The following is a 19,359-nucleotide window of genomic DNA, read 5'->3' as shown; positions in this document are numbered from 1 at the left end:
CCCAAAGGGCAGGAAGTCAGCTGGGGTCATAGGATCCCAGCAAGATAAGCATCCAATTTGCTCTTGAAGGTGTTCAATGTAGGTGCTTGAACCACCTCCGATGGCAGGCTGTTCCAGACCTTGGGGGCTCAGACAGTAAAGAAATTCTTCCTTATGTCCAGCCTGAAATGGTCTTGCAGTAGTTTATGACCGTTCAACTGATCATCCAGTAACTAAAGAGTTATTTAATAGTGCATACACAGGAATTTAGCTGATGTGGATTTCTTTGATACTGTTAGCTGGTAACACTAGTAGTCAAAGGATAAAGGCTAACAGGACTAACAGATCTTTATCTAGATTGTTCTTGTATCTAATTTAATCCTTTCTAGAAACCTTGTGAGTTAGACTAATATAGTTATGCTGCTAGAATACAGCTAGAAGGAGCTGCTAATATCTAAAATCTAATGTTCTCTGAGCCTCTTGCAAATTATCTTTTCATGTGCAATAAAGGTTACGGATTTTCTTAAGGAAATCTAATTAGATGCTTTTGATTCTTTACTGAACAACATAACTTCTCCCTTTATATTTCTTCAGATTTAATCATGAAGCTCCTAGGGTAAATTTTGCTCTTACTTATAACCAAACTTAAAAGTTACAGTCGCATCCTGCCTTATAAAAAGGGTTGAGGACAGCAGCATGCTGTTGCCATGTTTTTTGTTTGACAAAGAGAAGGCAAGGTATTAAGAATCTGCAAACCTGGGACTTTTTCCTACTTGCTTAGTGCAAGAGAACACAATGAATGGTGCTTGCAATGATACTCTATATGATGTTAGGGGTTGTATGCACTTGGGCAGGAAACTCTCATGAGTATATTATGAGTTGAATATTTGATCCTGGCCAAATGAAGAGACTGTTAGACCCATGCTAGGAGCTGTCACTGAGTTGGGCTCTCTTATTCGTTTGATTTGTGCCTTTTATTTGGGGATCTTTAACAAGGCTGATAAAGTCATGCAGTGCTTGTTGAATCATAAATTGAAACCATTTTACTTCTGTAACCATCTGACTTTATCTAACACAGAAACCAATTTCTTCACACATCAAAGAAGAAATATCATTTAGCATGTGTTTAAACAACAGCGCAATACGTAAGAGTTGTTGGGTAAAATTCCCTTAAGCAGAAAGCTAGAGCAAGGTCTGTGCACAAGGTTGCCACATTTATTTATTTTTACTGACTGTCTGTAAGCTTCTTTTTTTTTCTGACAGCCAAACTTTTTTTTACCAATACACATTTTGACTGATATAGTTCACATAATGTAAGTATAACTCTGTTGTCAGGCCCCAGATAGGGCTAGTTAAAATTTAGGGGTTTATTAACCACAGTAAAAAGTAAAAAACATTGGTTGTCAGTTAAAAAAAAAAGTTCGGTTGGCAACCCTACTTGACATGAGCAATGGTTTTATATCCCATGCTGTCCTTATCCCATGCCCTGAACGCTCACAACCACACTCTACGCTATGCATCACTGTCCTCCACCTAGCCCCTCAGGCCTACCTCTGCCAGCCCTGCTTTCCCCATTCCAGGATGGACCCTCAAAGAAGCCTACCTGTGACCTAGTAGTATTACAGGCAGCCAATAAAACTCATCAGTGCCAGCATATGGCTGGGGTTGGGGGGGTAGGCAGAGGGCTCTGCAAAACCCTGAGAGAAGGCTCTCTGCAGGGTACAGAGTTTCCTTTCATACACCAGGTGGCACTGCTGTGCTCTATCTGTAGGTCAGCTTGCCTCCAGCTTCTTTGCAATGACAGAGCTGCAATGAAGCTCCAGTTGCTTGGTGTTTTCATGAACAGTTTAGATTTTTTTTTATGGACAGGTGGTTTTAGCCTGAATGTTTTTTACACTGACTGTCCATAAATTTACAGACAGTTGGCAACTCTGCCTCTGTACCATTTAGATCCCATGGAAACTCTCAAAATTGACTTACAGCAGCAATTTAGTGACAGAGGAATTCAGAGGCTTTGTGATAGACCTATAAAAAAGGGGGAATTTTGACTCTTTGGACTACCAAGGACCAAGGAAAGGGTAATGGATTTAGATTATACATAGGAGAAAATCCAGCAGCCAAGGCCAATTACAGGCTATAGTTTCTGTGTTCATTGCTGATGGGAACAAAATCTGAAGAGCTGATTTCAGTCTAAGCAGGTTCTTCTCCTCTGCTGCCTTTTGCAGGCCAGTTAGTGCTGCTGTTAGTTTCTCAAGCAGTTCAGTTCCCCAAATCCCCTATTATTTCTGGACATTAGGAAGAGAGCCACCATCTGTCAGGCTTTTTTCCCAGTGCCATAGTCCGGTTTCTCTTTGCAACCTGTTCCCTCACAGCCTCCCCCTTTCTGCTCTCCTCTAGGTTGTAAGCTCCCAGTGGTACACTCCCTCATTAACAGAATGCTCTGGAGCTAAATGGCTTTAACAGGGCTGGATACCCCTGCTTAACGGCATAGACCATCCTGTTGCAGAGTTGAAACTAGTCTTCATTGGATTGTGAAGAAGAGTGCAGGCTAGTGGAAAAGAATAAGATGTTTGCAATTTTGGATTTAACTTAGATCCAAAAGAGGAAAGGCAGTGGCCAGGGCTTTGGTCAGTCAGGTTGAGCCATACTGAGTTCCTGAACTTGCATACATGGCCTTGGTCCCAGGCTAATGCAGTGGCCTTAGTTCTCTGTAACTGGATTGGTTGCTGAGAGCACCACTCAGCCCTTTTAAGCACATCTGTAGCTTTATGCGTGCCTTGAACAGTCTCAGTCTGCTCTGGCAAGCTTTGTGGTCATTGCTGTCTTTGGTTCTCCTGACTTGGCTTTGGGTTTTCCTGACCTAGATCCTGGATCTTTTCTGGAACCTGGCACCTGGCTCTCTGATTCTCCTGGCTTCTGACCCTGGCTTGCACCCTGGACTGTGTCTCTTGGATCTCTGCTCCACTGACACAAAGCCTAACCTGATGCTTCAGTAACCTGTACCCCCACCTAGATAACCTCCTGGTTGCCCTTCAGGGGCCTGTTCTCAGGCCTGGTTGCCTATTTCCTGGCTGAACCCTCACAATCAGGTTCAGATTTTGGGATTAAAATAGACAGGATGCTTATCTCTAACTTAACAGGTGCATCTTGAGTAGAGCCAAGGAGGTGATCCTCCCCCTCTACGCGACGCTGGTCAGGCCACAGCTGGAGTATTGTGTCCAGTTCTGTGCGCCCCATTTCAAGAGGGATGTGGACAACATGGAGAGGGTCCAGAGGAGGGCCACCCGCATGATCCGGGGACAACAGGGCAGACCCTACAGTGAGAGACTGCGGGACCTGAACCTATTCAGCCTCCACAAGAGAAGGCTGAGGGGGGACCTGGTGACCGTCTATAAACTCACTAGGGGGGACCAGAAGGGTTTGGGGGAGACGCTGTTTCCCCTAGCGCCCGCTGGCATAACAAGGAGTAATGGGCACAAGTTGATGGAGAGGAGGTATAGATTGGACATCCGCAAAAACTACTTCACAGTTAGGGCGGCTAGGAGCTGGAACCAACTTCCAAGGGAAGTGGTGCTGGCCCCTACCCTGGGGGTCTTTAAGAAGAGGCTGGATGCCTACCTGGCTGGACTCGTTTGAGTCCCGTTTCTCTTTTTGGGGTTTTTTGTTGTTCTCCCGCCCTGGCGGGGGGTCAGGCTAGAAGATCTATAGGTCCCTTCCGACCCTTAATCTATGAATCTATGAATCTATGAATCCTTCATGGTCACTTACAGGCATTTAAAAAAACAAACAAACAAACCAAACCAAACCAAACCAAACCAGTGCTTTACCATAAACCCCATGCACCCCCTTGCTGAGCCCAACACATGCCCAAAAGAGGCATCATGTTAGTTGGACCTGGCTCGCCCAATATCTGTATAGGTGGAACCTTTTTGGTGCTTGTATCTAATAGCTGATTGAATCAGCTATTAGATAAAAGAGCCAAAAAGCCCATTTGAAGCACCCAGTCTATACATAGGTTGTGGAGCAGGGTCAAACCAACACACTGCTTCTTCTGGTAAAGTGTTTTTTTCCTAGTATTTCCTGCCCCGCCCCCCATGTCTGTCAGTGCCCCATATTCTCTGCTGAAATTCCAAGAGGCACAGATGGGAGGTCACAGTTTTGGCTTATCACTACTTCTGACCAGGGATCCAGGTTTTCCATTGCCACGTAAAAATGCACTAACACCCAGATTTTCTCATTTTAAGGAGAAAATCCTGGATTTTCTCCTTTAAAGAAGAAAAACATAGGAATCAGTGTATTTTCTTTTGCAGACTGGCAGAGCTCCAGTCTGCAAGGGGCTGGGGGAAGCATGAGAAGGGCAATCAGGCAGGGGGCACCATCTGTATGTGCACACATACACATGCCAATGGCTGACAGGCAGCCTGGAGAGCAGCTCCCTTCAGATAAGTTGCGGGGATTCAGGCCCCCATAGTGACGGAGGGAGGGAGTTGGGCTGGGACTGGGGCTGCAGCTGCTGCCCAGCCTGGTCAGTGCATGGGGCTTAGGGGCTGGGGCTGGAATGCGCAGCTGCAGGGCCCAGGTGGGGAGAGAGATGGAGCTCTGGGGGACAAAGAGGGGGCTGGCTCCCCTCCACTGCATGCACTCCTGGGGGGTCATGTGCCCCCCAGATTTGTGTGCAGGGCATTTGTGGGCTGCCCAATGCGGGCTTGGACTCCCCACCCTGCTGCCCTCCCCCTGGGGCCTCCTCAGCCTAGTGGGCAGGACCTGGTATGGAAGGACAGCATCAGACAGGGAAGCTCATTGCCACTGCTGGGAGCTCTGTGCTGGCATGGCAAAACAGTCCCTGCTGACCCAACAGCAGTAGCATGAAGTTGTGCCCCCCACTGTGGCCAGGTGAGCAGGGGCACCTCGTCATGGTGTCATGGAGCTCCTGGCAGCAGCACTGAGCCCCCTGCCCTGCTGTGCTCTGCAACACCAGCTCTCACTTGCTGGGCTGCAGAGGCCCTGGGGGGAAGGCATCAGGGCAGAGAGCCCCAAGCCTACAGTGGGCAGCCCTCATCTACCCCCCTGACAGGTTCTCTCCAGCTGTGCTGCCTGTGGGGGAGGGGGAGCTGGGTTCTGCTCTGCTGCTGCAGCAGCTGCTGCCTCCTATAGGTGGCAACCAGGGCTCAGGCACTGCTGCAGGGGGCTGCTGGCCTGGGTCTCTGGCCCCATAGCCCTGGAAGCTGGGGGCCCCCTCTGGTAGGGCTGGGGTTGTGGCGGGGCTGTGGCTGGGGAGTGAGGGGCACTAGGAGGGCTGGGGGGCACTATGTTTTGGAAGTGAGGGGTAATGGCACAGGCAAAGCACTGGCATATCATAGCTGCTGAGTGCCACCGTCGCAGGACACTGAAGTGCCCTGCGCCTAGAAAGAGGGACAGGTGCCGGTTGCCGAGGCAACCGCAGTTTGGTCAGCTGACCAGAAGGGGGCAGGGCCTGGCCTATATAAACAAGCCCGGCTGAGGCAAGAGGGCAGTTCCCCTCTGACAGTTGAGGAAGGTGGAGTTCTGTTGGAGCAATCAGAGCAGAGAAGCCTGATGGCCTGAGCAGTTTCTGTGTGATGATAGTGGGTGGAGAAAACCCTGGTAGGGATATGAATGATGGTTAGCCAGTTTGGCTTGGAATTTATGTTGTAGCCCAGGAGCGTGAGTTTCTGTTTTGTAGTTGTATAACACTGGAGGACTGGGTGAGGCTGTAGGGGTTGGAGGAGGCCTCATAGGAGCTCCACAGTAGCGTGGGGGTTCCTGGTGCCAGAGAAGGTGCAGTGTTTTGGGGGTGTATCGACCCCGGCCCCAGCGTGGGCAATGTCGTGAGAGAAGGCCCCAGTGTGGGCACAGGCGAGAAGCCCAGTGGGGCACAAGACCCGAGGAGGGGTCTGGGGCCAGGCACGGCTACTGCCACCTAAGCCTCGATTGTAGGAAGCCCCAGTGGGGTATAAGACCTGAGAAGGGGGGTCTGGGGCCAGGCACAGCTACAGCCACCTGAGCCTCGATTGTGGGATTGTGAGAGGCCCCAGTGTGGGCGAGAGCACAGGGGAAGGCCCCAGTGTGGGCGAGAGCACCCGTGAGGGCACAGGTGACTGTAGGGCCCACGCGTAGCCCCAGAGGCTATAGTGCACAGTGTTATCGAGGCCAAAGAGGGTAAAAAGGCAGCCTCCCTTTAACAATATCAACATCAAAGATCTGGCGGGCGAGATAGTGAGGGTGCATTGAAACTTATTTGGCACGGTAGGGGGGCGCTAGGGAAGTTCACGGCCGCCCCTAGGTCGTGCCCTGTCACAGACACAAAGCAGTGAAGAGGAGGACAGCCACTGCTGCACCCGCATCCTGATGAGCAAAGGGGGCAGAGGGAGTTCCATTTTTCATGATACAAAGTCAAATACTAAAACTTATAGATATTTAGAATTTATTTTATAGTAGTGTTTGAGAAATTGGTAGGCTTCCAAATGGCTTCAATACTTGAAAATACTAACTATATCAATAAAATATTGTATTCAACTGCTGTGCTGTGCTGTGCTGTGCTGTGCTGTGCTGTGCTGTGCTAAATGGGCCCTATTCGATTCGATTTGGATTTGGCCTGAATCGGGGACAGTGATTCAATCCATTGATTCAGATCACTGTCTCTGATTTGATTTGGTTGAATCTAAATCTGATGAATCGATGCTGATTTAATAAATCAGTGATTCGGGCACATGCACAGCTTTAAAAGTTTTTCCTACATACATTAAGTGCGGCTGTGATCGCTGCAGTGCTGGGGCAGATGCAGTGTCCTGCAGCAGCATGGGGGGCTCTCTAGCGTGCTTGGCAGTGGACCGGAAGTACTTCCAGTCCACTTCCAGGTCTGCTGGGGAGCGTGCTGGGGGGGCTCCCAGTGCCATCCGGCCCAGTAATTGGTTGCTGGGGAAACCTGAGTGCCCCTCCCCAGACCAAGGAGGCACCAGTCACTGAGCCAGGGGGACACAGGGGGAACCCCACAGCACACTCCCTGGTGGAGCAGAAAATGGACTGGAAGTGCTTCTGGTCCACTTCCAGATCTGCTGCTGAGCATGCTGGGGAGCCCCCCATGCTGCTGTGGGATGTTGCATCTGCCCCAGCACCACAGGGTTCAGAGCCCCTACTACCTAGAGGTATGTAGAAAAATCATTTAGACCTGTCTCTATGTCCAAATGGCCGAATCTCTCTGAATCTCTCCAAATCAATGTGGAGGGTTCTGAATCAATTCAGCGAGATTAAAGTGTCCTCTGATTCGATTCAGATTCAGAGATTCAGCCACCGAATTGAGCCAAATCTTTGTCAAATTGAGTCATGGACCGAAGGTTTGCAGTCCTAATGTGTATATGTATGTATGTATATGTATATTAGTGGCATTTCATTTTAATCACAGAAAAATGTGCATTTAGGGGGTTTAAATCAGAGAATTTGCAATTTTTAAATAGAAAAAAACAGGATCCCTGTTATGACCCAATGAAATTTGCTTGCTGAGCAAAAAGAACCAATACCTTTATACCAAGATCTTATGAGCTGCTTACAACCATGGACTCTATGATGATGATAGTACATTAGGTTAGTAGAGAGGGCATGGAAAGCAGAATAAAAAATTCCTTACTATGAATAAAAAATGCTATGCAGCCTCATAACCTAAGAGTCATTTGCCATATTCTCCTGCAATCCAGTATCTCATTTTGTTAGGGTCAGATTTGACTCTTTCACTTAAATTATTATTTCTGAACCTAGATAAAGACTGTAAATTAGTACATTATTTCCTTTAAATGTCATGTGAGAGAGCATAACCCTCAAAGAATTTTTAAATGTTATATGATATAGTTTGAAGGTACTAAGTCTGCTGTTAAAGAAAATGTTTCTTTGACACCAGACAGCTAAGCATCACAGTGCAGACTGGGGAAGCAAAAGTACAAAATTGGCAAAGTCTTATACTCTCCCAATTCTGGGCTACCTGTGTGCTTTTCCAGCCTGGAAGCATAAACCATGGCTACCAGGAATCAGGTCAGCTGGAGTCATAGAAAATTAGGGTTAGAAGGGACCTCAGGAAGTCATCTACTTTAATCCCCCTGCTCAGAGCAGGACCATCCCCAGCTACATAAAGTCATAGAAAACTAGGGTTGTCAGGAACCTTAGGAGGTCATCTAGTCATGGACCTGAAATTGCCATGGACGGTGCCAAGATGTAATGCCTTTTGGGTGTGCCACCCCAGCACCTGGTGCCTTATAGGGTCTGACCCACCTGTTGGCTCCCTCTGGGTCTGCCTCACCTCCAGTCTCCTGCCTGCCACACCTTTGATGTTGATGTTTGGTTTACTGAGGAGGCAGTGGCTGGGGCTGGGAGTAGCTACTCTGGTTTCTTTGCCTGCTAACTCTGTCCTTGGTGTTAGAACCAACTCACACTTGGGGGTCTGTGCTTCCCTCAGGGTGCTTTCTTTTTAAGGGGGCAGCTCCTCAAGCTTTCAAGAACCTGTTGGGGCTTCAGCTGTCCTGGAATTGGCCCCCTTTTTTCTCTGGCCAAGCCCTCAGCCCTGGTTCACCATCTGAGACCTCAGACTTCAGCTTCTGGGCCTCAGCCCTGACTTGGCTCCTGGGGCTCCAGTTTCACTATGCCAGCCTCAGCCTCCCCACCTTGGGTCTAGCTTCTGTCCCTAATAGTTGTGAGTGCCTCCCAGGCACCCCACCTGTGGTCTCTTCATCCCTTGTAGCTACAGTCCAGTCCTCCAGCCAAATTCAAACAAAAAACCCCAACCTAAATGTCCCTACCACACATGCAAACTCCTCCAGCTTACCAGGTACCTCTCCTGGGCTAACTTGACTCCAGACAGCTCTACAGGTGGCTCTGTATCTTGCATCAGCTTGAGCCAGACTGCCCCCTCCATGGCCAGAGGCTGGGTTTATATGCCCCAAGCCCAGGCCCCTTCCAGTCATATGACCCTGTTCCTAAGGCCCAGTTACTGCCCTCTTCTAGCCCCGGCTCAGTTCCCCTGGGCAGCTCTCATTTGCTGCCCCTTTACCCTCAGGCTTCCTACAACCTGCCTCTGGCTATTCTGCCCACCGCCTTCCTAGTAAAGAGTCAAGGGTCTTACAGATCTAAACTTTCCCACTTTGTTCCAGTCATACCCCTACTGTGTATATCAGTGAGCAGAGAGTGGCATTAGAAACTGATACAGAGGGGGCATGTCTACACAAGATGCTGACTGTGCAGTAGTGTCATATGGCAAAAACTGACACGACACTATTGTGCAGTAGTATTGGGCTACTGTGCAATGGCATCACAAAAAAGGCATTCACCGGCACTATTGTGCAATAACTCAGGTTACTGTGCATTTATTTAGTACCTATATAAACTTATACTAAATAAATGCACAGCAACCACTGTGTGGTAGTGTCTTGTGTAGATAGAGCCAGTGTCTACATCTCTAAGGTTTCTCATTGCACTGGTGTGATCTTCTTGAGAAAAGATGCTCAGACTCTCTGCTCAAATTCCTCTTGCCATGTGAACATAACACTTAAAATGAACCTGCAAATAGGGCTCAGTTTCTTTTTCTTGAGTAGTGTCCTTACATTAATGAATTGGTTTCATAGTCAATGGTCTTTTAAACAATTCACTAGCGTTTTTTTTAACAGATACATCTAAGTTTTCGCTCAAATCTAGGGAACAATAAACAAAAGTACTAAACTGAGTTGTAAAATTTCAGCCAAGGGGTAATTGTTAGAAAATGTTTTGTAACCCATTTTTTGTACAGAGAAAATGATTTCAGAATCTGAGATGTGAGTACAGAGTTGCACTGACATGAGTGTTTATATACATTTGTGTGCATTTTTGGCCTTGGTTCATCTAATCCAGAGCATAACTTTAAATAGAGATAAAGATCTCATATTTCTTTCATTGGCAGGTAGCCCACAACTGTCTCAGACAACTTGTGTCATAACAATTATTAAAAATGCAATGTGTTCAGCTTGTTACAAAATCAAAGATTTACAGTTTTAAAGCTTCTGGTTATCTCCAATTAAAATTACAATATGATGGTGGAGTTTGTAACAGATAGAGCTCATTCCAATTCTGCCTTTTGTGAAGAATTTAAACAGTTGAAAGGGTATTTACAGGGTTAACCTTAATAATGATAAGGTGAATTGCTTCATGATATAACCTGTAGAATAAAATAGAGAAAACTGAAGCTGATATTGCTTTGGAAGATATTAATGTCTCAGACTTGCATTTTCACAAATCTATATTTAACTTGTATGTATCAATACTATTCTTCTATTTAAACAGAACCAAACAAAAATGTTATGTGTCTAAAACAGATACTATTTTATATGTAAGTAGATGCATGATTGTTAAGTGCAATACATGTTGACAGAACTGTAACTGAACATTAATCGGGGCTTGCTACAGGCTGGTATCCTTGGGAACCCAAGCATAATGCTTAATGAGTGCTCTCCATTTCCAAAGGCAAGATATTTTTTAAAACCCATAAACAGCTGAGTTCACGCTTTCCCCAATGATTATGAAGTATGCACATTAATTATTATGACAGGTACAACTTGTGCAACAAACAAGTCTAACTGCTTTTTCTATTATTGCTTGCTCAGAAGAACAGAACCACTTAATTACAAAGCTTGATTGCAAGGTGTACCTTGTAATTCTTTTTCCTAGGAATTTGCTATGAAAATTATAATGTTGGTGATGCTTTCCCCACTTTCCCCGTTCACCCCGCCTGCCCCACCCCCCAGGCCAGCTTGTGACAGAAGCACACTTCTGACCACATGTACCTTGTTCTTCCTGCTCTAGTAAGCCTGACAAAGAACTGATCTGCATTGTAGCTAATCAAGATGCTTCGCTTCACCTACCTTTTGTCAGCATACAAAAGCTCATGTCAGGAAAGCTTTCAGAGGTAATCAATCCAGAAAAATAGATCAGCAATAGGAAAACATTGTGAATAAATATTTCATTGTCTTATTTAAGCTGTTTTAAATATGATCAAAACAAACAATTTGCTCGTTTTTTCCTGAGTTAGTTTAATTATTCATCTACATATCGTCTATATAAAAAGTAAGTTATTTGAACATAGGCATCTGATATATCTTGGTTGGCAGTACTACAATGCAGATCATGACTGCTTTTATCTTTAAAATACAAAGGAAGTCTATGGAGACTACAGTTCCCAGAATGCAGTGAAGTCAGTTCCCTTGATCCAAGAGTCCCATACTCTCTGGGGGCCATATGTCTGTTAAGGAAAAGGATGCAGCTAGCTATTCCATTTTATGCAAATACACATGGCTCTACATTTGGCAAAGGTGGGACTAATTTGAATATAAAAAAGTCCTCATGCAGACCTTTGACTAGTGGGGCCTGTAAGACTAGGGTGGCTAGCTTCTGTACTCAAAATTACTCAAGGGAGTGATGTGTCTAGTATTTCATTCAGCCTCTGTTGAATCTCCACCTCAAATTCCCAAGTATGCATTTGCCTGTAAAGCATTCTGTAGTAGGTGGCCTTCAACAGAAGTCTGGAGCAAGGTTGGAATTATGAGATCATAGTAAATTAAAGCATGTTACTTATTCCCTGATACGCTGTCCCACTAGTCCAGAAAACATATGAGATGCTTCTGAAACAGCATGTTACTCATGATTTGTTGTGGGGTAGGTGTTCCCCTTAAATTAGGAAGAATCTTTTGGTATTTTATCAAATAGTGAATTTTAACAAAGGCAGGCAACATGGTAAAAAAAAAAAAAAGATGTCCAAAATAGTTGGCCTATGACCTATCTGACAATCAAGAGAGACCAGAGATAAATCAAGCGTAGGTTTCCCAGTAAATTACAAGCAAAAGTATCATGCATGGTGAAAGCCTGCTGTAGTCACCTCAGAACAGCATATTCTTTACATGATGGTAGCAATTCTAGAGTGAAAAACATTATTAATGATTCTGTGACTGGGCTGTCATGCTCAGCTGGCTATTCACATTAGGGCAATCAGATCCTTGACCTTATTCAAAGTTTTGAATTGACTTTTTTTAATGTCACCCATCTGAAGATAAATGTGAGGCACTTGTTCCATATTTTGGACACTGAACTGAATGTATCACACTTTTATGATGTCCATGTGAATAACCCTTCAGGCATAAGAAGGATCTCTAGTAAGTTGTGGTCTTTTCTTCATAAATGTAAGGTAAGTATATCAAAATGAGCATGGCCAATATCCCAGTCCCATCCCAAAATATGTCAGGTATCCACAAAGGACTTCCAAAGAGTTTAAGAAAGAGTAAGATAAGACATGTTGACAAGGCAGTAGATTACCCTGGGAAATCTGTCCTAACTGGAAAGCCTGATTTGTAGAGGAAAATAGGAACATTAGGGCACCAAAAAATAAAACTCCCACAAGCAGGGGCACCAACTGTCTATAAATTTATGGACACTCTAATAAATAACCAGGATAGAACCACCTGTCCTTAAATTCTGTTATGTGCCATCTGTAAAAATATGAAGCAAAAAACCAGCTCTTTAACACTGCAGGGTGATGAGTAGGCAAGCAATGATCCTTCTTTGGGGTACTTTTCCCCCAGCTTTCTCCATCTCTAGAATTATTGTTGAATGCAGGAAAGATGATACTTTTCTTCCTAATCTTGCTTCCTCAAAGAAAGAAATTAAATAATTTCAGTTTTCTATCCCTGCTTTTCCTGTTCCTCTTGATCACGTTGTACTATAGGCACAATGCAAAATAATTCTAGACAGGCCAAATAGATGAACTTCAGAAATGACTCCCACTTCACCTGTTTATACATACGTATATTACAGGCTGACAGTTTTTCAAGAGATATATTTCCATGAACATTGTTTCAGTACTCTGAGTGCCCTTTTGTAGATTTTATATTCTCTGGTCAAATATGAACAGCTATTATTCTGAAGTTCCTTTGGAAACATTAAGAATAATTAAAGTCAATGACTTAGTCACAAACAAACAGACTGAATAACAGCTCTCTTGATGATGCTTTTAATTAAATGTGGATATCTGGAAGGAACCCTCCACCTCCTGCTCTTTTATAGAAAAAATGGGAAAGAATATCACATACCTATCAGTGAGTCAGAAGAAATTCTAAGCATCTAGTAAATGGTATAATCATCTTCTTATGCTTCAGACAACAAAACTTTATTATTGGTTGCATTTTGTTAAAATAGGAGGCTTCTTTGGGGTACATATCCAGTTGAAACTTTCAAACCCAATTTGGAGAACTTAGCCATTAAAATCAGTAGAAGCTGTTCATAGTTAAATCTTAGTGTTGGCTTTGGAAATTTCAGCATCCGTCTCTCAAAGTTTTTTGCATTGTTTTTATTTATACTGTTAAAACTATTTATTGCATTAACATAGCCTACTTTTCAGAAACTGGAACACAGTCCTTTTGGAACACACTTTTTTTTTTTTGTCTGTTACTTATTTCCTCCTATATAACGTCACTGACTAGAACACACACGGGCCGTTCCATTATATGTTTTTATATACCCTCATATTCCATAATTTCAGCAACTATTCATGGTGGTAAAGTGATAGCACAAAGTACTTAACTGTCCCAATAATTGTAAATTTCAATTGCTTAATGCAGAACTTGTTTGGCTAAAGACATCATAAACACATTTTCTTATCAAGGAAGACATGGATATTTCACCACTGGACAACAGCCTGAACTCTTACCCAAATACATTCTTTGAACTTTTTGAACTAAGAGAGCTTTCCCCTTGTATTCAGGGGGTGGGAGGACTTAATATTACACTCAAGTTGGTGTATACATATAATTTTCTTCACAGGTGAAAGACTAGTATTTAATTTATGTCAGAGTAACAATGGTCACAGAATCACATTGTGTACTGATATTCGTGTATTTCCCTTTTTCTAAACTCTACCTTTTTAAAATATATACGATTTTCTTGCTGTTTTCATGAATGGGAGGGTCTATCATATCCTACTGTGACTTGCATATACGCCTTAAGCCCTTTTTTGGGAATACTTCCTCTGGTTAAATGTGCAGAAATAGGATTTTTTATATATACTTATAGAACTCTCCAGTTCTTTTAAGATCCATCTCAATCCCTCAGAAACAGATCAGACTATTTTCTAGCTTCCCTATCACTAATTCTGGTTGTGATATAGTTAATACCTGTATTCTGATCACACTTTCTGCACCTTCTGAAAAAGACTGGACTTCCTTTTCTTGTTGCATAAGAACATTAATATGAAAGCTAACAGATTCTGCATGAGCAGAAAATGTCAGAGGAGAGTGTGGTAGAAATGGAAGGAGGAACAGGTTGCAAAAAGATAAAGCAGACTAATTTATATGTATTTATGTTTATTATAGACTACCACTTATGTCCCCTAACATTGTAGGGCGCCTATACATGAGCAGCGAAGCTGCTCCAGCACGCTAATTACAGCGCATCGGAGCAGACTCAAGTAATTGAGTCTGCTGGAGCACGATAATTATTGCATTCCAGCAGCCTCCATCTTGTGTATCAGTGTCCCTACACTTAAAAATGGCGGTGGTCTTTAGTTAAAGTGCCCCCACTGCTATTTTTAAGTGCGGGGACACTGATACATGAGATGCTCCTGGTGCTTTAATTAGAGCGGCTCCAAGAGCCGCATTTAATTAAGGCACTCTGCCCCTCCCCCCCACTGCCAGAGCACTTGTATAGATGCCTGTATTGTCTTGCAACCATGACTACTAGGTTTTAATAAAAATAAGTTAAGGAATCAAACTGAAAGACTATTTTGCATCAAATGACCCCACCGCTGTTGTGGTATTCACATTCATACTGCATAATCCATAAACCGTAATCCATGGCCTCTAGCACTGGATGAAAAACTATATCTATTTTATTTACTGTGGAATGCAAATGTATTGATTGTACATCAGTAAAGTGAGCATGGAACATCTTCCCGTTCCAGTTCACGGAGTGATCCGTGGCCCACCTGTCCCTTAAATTGTCTAGCGGCTGCATTGCTACAGGACATGGAAGTGTGGAGGAGAGTCCAAGAGCACTGGTGTCTCATGGTGCTGAAGCTAGCAGCTGTAACATAGTGGACATAACCCTGGATTCTTTGCACCTCACGGACTTGAAGTGCTCTAAAAATTATTTTGTAGTATGTTGCAGAAGTATCTTTTTCTTCTCCTTGAATTCCTGGATGGATGTTCTCCTAGTCTACCAATGCATTTAAAGGAAGTACTCCTTGCTCTGTATGCTTTGTGTTCTATCCATTCCAGCTAGTGCCAAGCCATGGATTTACAACAGGTACTTGAGCTGTTTCTGCTTATGGCTGCACTGTTAATTCTGCAGGATACTGACAGATGGTACAGGAGATGGTGGGAGGCATTTCAGAAGTTTGAACATCAGAAAATGTTAATGCATATTGGAAGGGAGTTCATTCTTGATGAAAGGTGATGTGGCAGAACAGAAACACCTGTGTAATGCCACAGATACATATATGTAAATAGTACATCTGATGCAGAGTATCTGGTACAGAGACAGGATCACTTCATGGGACTATGTAAAGAGCTTCCATCCACCTTATAGTTGCATAGTTTCTAGGGTCGGAAGGGACCTGAGCAGATCATCTAGTCCGACCCCCTGCCATGGCAGGAAGTAGTACTGGGGTCAAATGACCCCAGCAAGGTGCTCATCTAACCTCCTCTTAAAAACCCCCAGGGTAGGAGCCTGCACCACCTCTCTTGGAAGTTGGTTCCAGACCCTGGCCGCCCTGACCGTGAAGTAGTGCCTCCTGATATCTAGCTTAAACCTACCCTCTGCCAGCTTGTGACCGTTATTCCTAGTCACTCCTGGCAGTGCACGGGGGAAAAGTGCCCCCCCCAATGCCTGCTGATCCCCCCTGACTAGTTTATAACAGGCCATTAGATCCCCCCTCAGCCTTCTCTTTTGGAGGCTGAACAGGTTCAGGTCCTGTAGCCTCTCCTCATAGGGCCTGCCCTGCTGTCCCCTGATCATGCGAGTGGCCCTCCTCTGGACCCTCTCCATGTTGTCCACATCCTTCTTAAAGTGCGGCACCCAGAACTGGACGCAGTACTCCAGCTGCGGCCTGACCAGTACCACATAGAGGGGGAGGATCACCTCCTTGGACCTGCTCGAGATGCATCTGTGGATGCATGACAAGGTGCGGTTGGCCTTCCTGACTGCCTCCCCACACTGCCGGCCCATGTTCATCTTGGCCTCAATGATGACTCCAAGATCCTTTTCTGCCTCTGTGCTGACAAGAGGGGAGTTCCCCAACCTGTAGGTATGGTGCTGGTTGTTCCTCCCCAGGTGCATCACTTTGCACTTGTCTGTGTTGAATCCCATCCTATTCTCATCCGCCCACCCTTGTAACCTGTCAAGGTCTGATTGTAGCCTGTTGCTTCCTTCTAGTGTGCCTACATCTCCCCACATCTTAGTGTCATCAGCAAATTTGAACAGGGTGCTTTATACCCCCTCATCCAAATCACTGATGAAGATGTTGAACAGTGCGGGCCTGAGCCCTGCGGAACCCCACTGCCCACGTCCTTCCATTACCAAGATACACAAGTGAGGTATGCCAGACTGAGCTACACATAGGTAGCTTTTTCCAACAGCAATGTGCTTGCTACAAATTACTTCAGGTATTGGCTAACCAGTTAGGCATTGGTTAAATCAGGTGCTGGAGCCATAGGAATGGAGTTGTATGGGGACACTGTGATAAATATAATTATGTCTGAAATAAAATCTGGCTTTGAGAGAATGGGCATGTCCCCACATGCAAAGGCATGCATTTGCAGTGGCAAACTTGTGCCACTACTTTTTTGCCACTGCATACGACTCTGAACATGTGCTTTGGTGTGGGGCAAAACGCCCTACTTCAGGGAAACTGCCCATTTCTCCACTCCTCCCAGTTCCCAGTGTGCTAGAGGATGTGGGATGGAACTAGAGGAGGGGAGATGCTCTGGCTGGCAGCCGAAGTGTCCAAGAGGACCAAGCCTCCATGTCCGCCAGCACAGGCTCCTGTGGCGTGTGCTGCATTGCTTTTTTTCACAGAGGTGTTTTTTGTTTTGTTTTTTAGATTTGCAGTACTAGAAATTGCATGTGTTCGCATGTCTGGATCTAACCAATGAGTTTCCCATCATACTCATGATGTGATTTGGATGGGTTGATCATACTTAGTAAACCACAAAGGCAGGTTCATGAATACAACCATGAAATGTAATGGAAAGTACCAGAATCCTAAGGTGCTGAGAGACATGGATAAGCAGACACCCTATACCTATAAAAATATGGTTATTAAAAAAAGACCATATAAAACCATGTAAACATTAAAGTAAGAAAAATCCATTCATCCATGGATGAATATTGGTGACATCAGGGCCAGGTAGAGTTGTTATGCTTTTACCAATATAAGTGATTGGAAACCACTCTATACCCGTAACAAAACAGAAGTTTGGTGCACGCAGACTGGGTTAAAAATGATGGAATCAGTCTAAGTTTCACTCCCCTCCCACCAGAAAGTGAATGTGCATTCTGTTTGCTACTGATCTAAACTACACCGTTTACAGAAAACTGCGTAACTTAGATTGATTCCACCTTGAGCTTTTTGAATGTCTGTACCTAGCTTAGGAAAATTTTCAAAACCTTTTAAATCCATCACTAACTGAGCTCCTAGCAGCTGACCTTCCAGATATTTACCACACACTATCCATTCATTTTCTTGCCATTCCTTGCCTAATTGCTTTCTTGAGGTAATTTCCATCTTTTATGGCTGACATAACCAAAGCACACAAATTTGATTTCCAGCAAGAGTCTTCTTTTTTCTAATAATATTTCTAACATAAGTATTCATCATCTTTTCCATCCAAGAGGTAGGTAAGAGTCCTTGCCAGCAGCATTAATTTCTTGCAATTCATCTCTATATCTAGCTGTATTAAAATCTGAGTTTTCTACCAGAAATTGAACCTTTCAGGATGTCATGGTTCTTTGAAACTTTTGCAAGCAGACCATGGCTGAATGAGCCTTTCCTAATCTTCAGAATTCCTCAGAACAGCCTTTTTATGTGTGATTTCATATGATTTAACACGTTTACTTCTACAAAACAACCTATTTGTTCTTTTGGTATTCGCTTGTATCTTATTTTTATTAACCAAAACAATATATATTCCTTTTGTTTTCCCTATATTGAGGGATAGCTTATTTTCCTTACTGGTAGTTTTCACTGACTCCAGAATTCATTGCATTATATAAGTGGTTGTGGCAGAGAGGCTGCTGACATTACCAGCACATCTGAAGTCTCTAAAGAAGAATCCACCACTGGAAATCTCAGCTTTTCTACTCTGTCACATTTTCTGGGGATTGTGTTATAATAAATTCTGCAAACCTGTTTTCATATTCATTGCTCAGTGGAAAACTACATGCTGTTGCACTTGCTCCCAAGTAGCAAAACAGTTGCTACCGCTCACACTGTGGTATTTTTTGACAGTAGAAACCAGAGTTCAGTGAGATGCTTTGGACTTCTTGTGTCTGCCAGTGTTCTCTAAAGATGGGTGTGTTGGATGGTATTGAATGCATTTGACTAGTCAGTGAAACATGGAACTCCACTTACTCTCCACTGTCATAGTTCATCAAACTATACTGACCACAGAATGCCTAACAAAAGAAAGTTAAATTATATGATGCAGTAAAGCTGTACTGTGTATACTTGTGGAATACACATCAATTTATTTGCTATTGCTTTTAAGTTCCTGTAAGTGAACTTGATGTTTTAGCAAAATCTCTGGCCACAACCTCCTAACTTTCTACAAGCCTTCTTATTTTCGACATATTGCACAATCAAATCAATTTATTAACAAATAAAAATAAATGAAACGATGGAAATATTTTGAAAACTGTTGCAGGCATTCCAGCTGTCTACCAGCAAATAATTAAGAAATAAAATACAAAAAAACACAGTCATGTGCAAAATTGTGTCATTAACTAAATTGCAAGCTGTACAGTCACTGATCATGAAACTGGATGTTGGAAGTATATATCCCCTTTACTACTAAATGTTTGAACATCAGTAGAGTAAACAGGGAATATCTGCCCATTCTAGTTCATAAAATGGTTCACTGCCCACCCAATCCCAGGACAGTACAGTGGCTGCACTGGCTGCAGGACATGGGAGCAAAGAGGAGAATCTGTGGTGCTGGAGTTGGGGGCTTCAGGCTGATGTGGTCATTAGAGTGAGCAGGTGCTCAAACAGCAACAGATGTAACATTCTTAGTTGTTATGCTTCTCATGCTGTTGGTCATCTCTGATTTTTTTTTTTCTTCTCCTTGCACTGCCACTTCTGCTACTATT

The sequence above is a fragment of the Gavialis gangeticus genome, unplaced genomic scaffold (genome assembly GCF_001723915.1).
Source record: "Gavialis gangeticus isolate Ggan-Ray unplaced genomic scaffold, GavGan_comp1, whole genome shotgun sequence".
Classification (NCBI taxonomy): Eukaryota; Metazoa; Chordata; order Crocodylia; family Gavialidae; genus Gavialis; species Gavialis gangeticus.
This window is presented reverse-complemented; position numbering follows the sequence as displayed.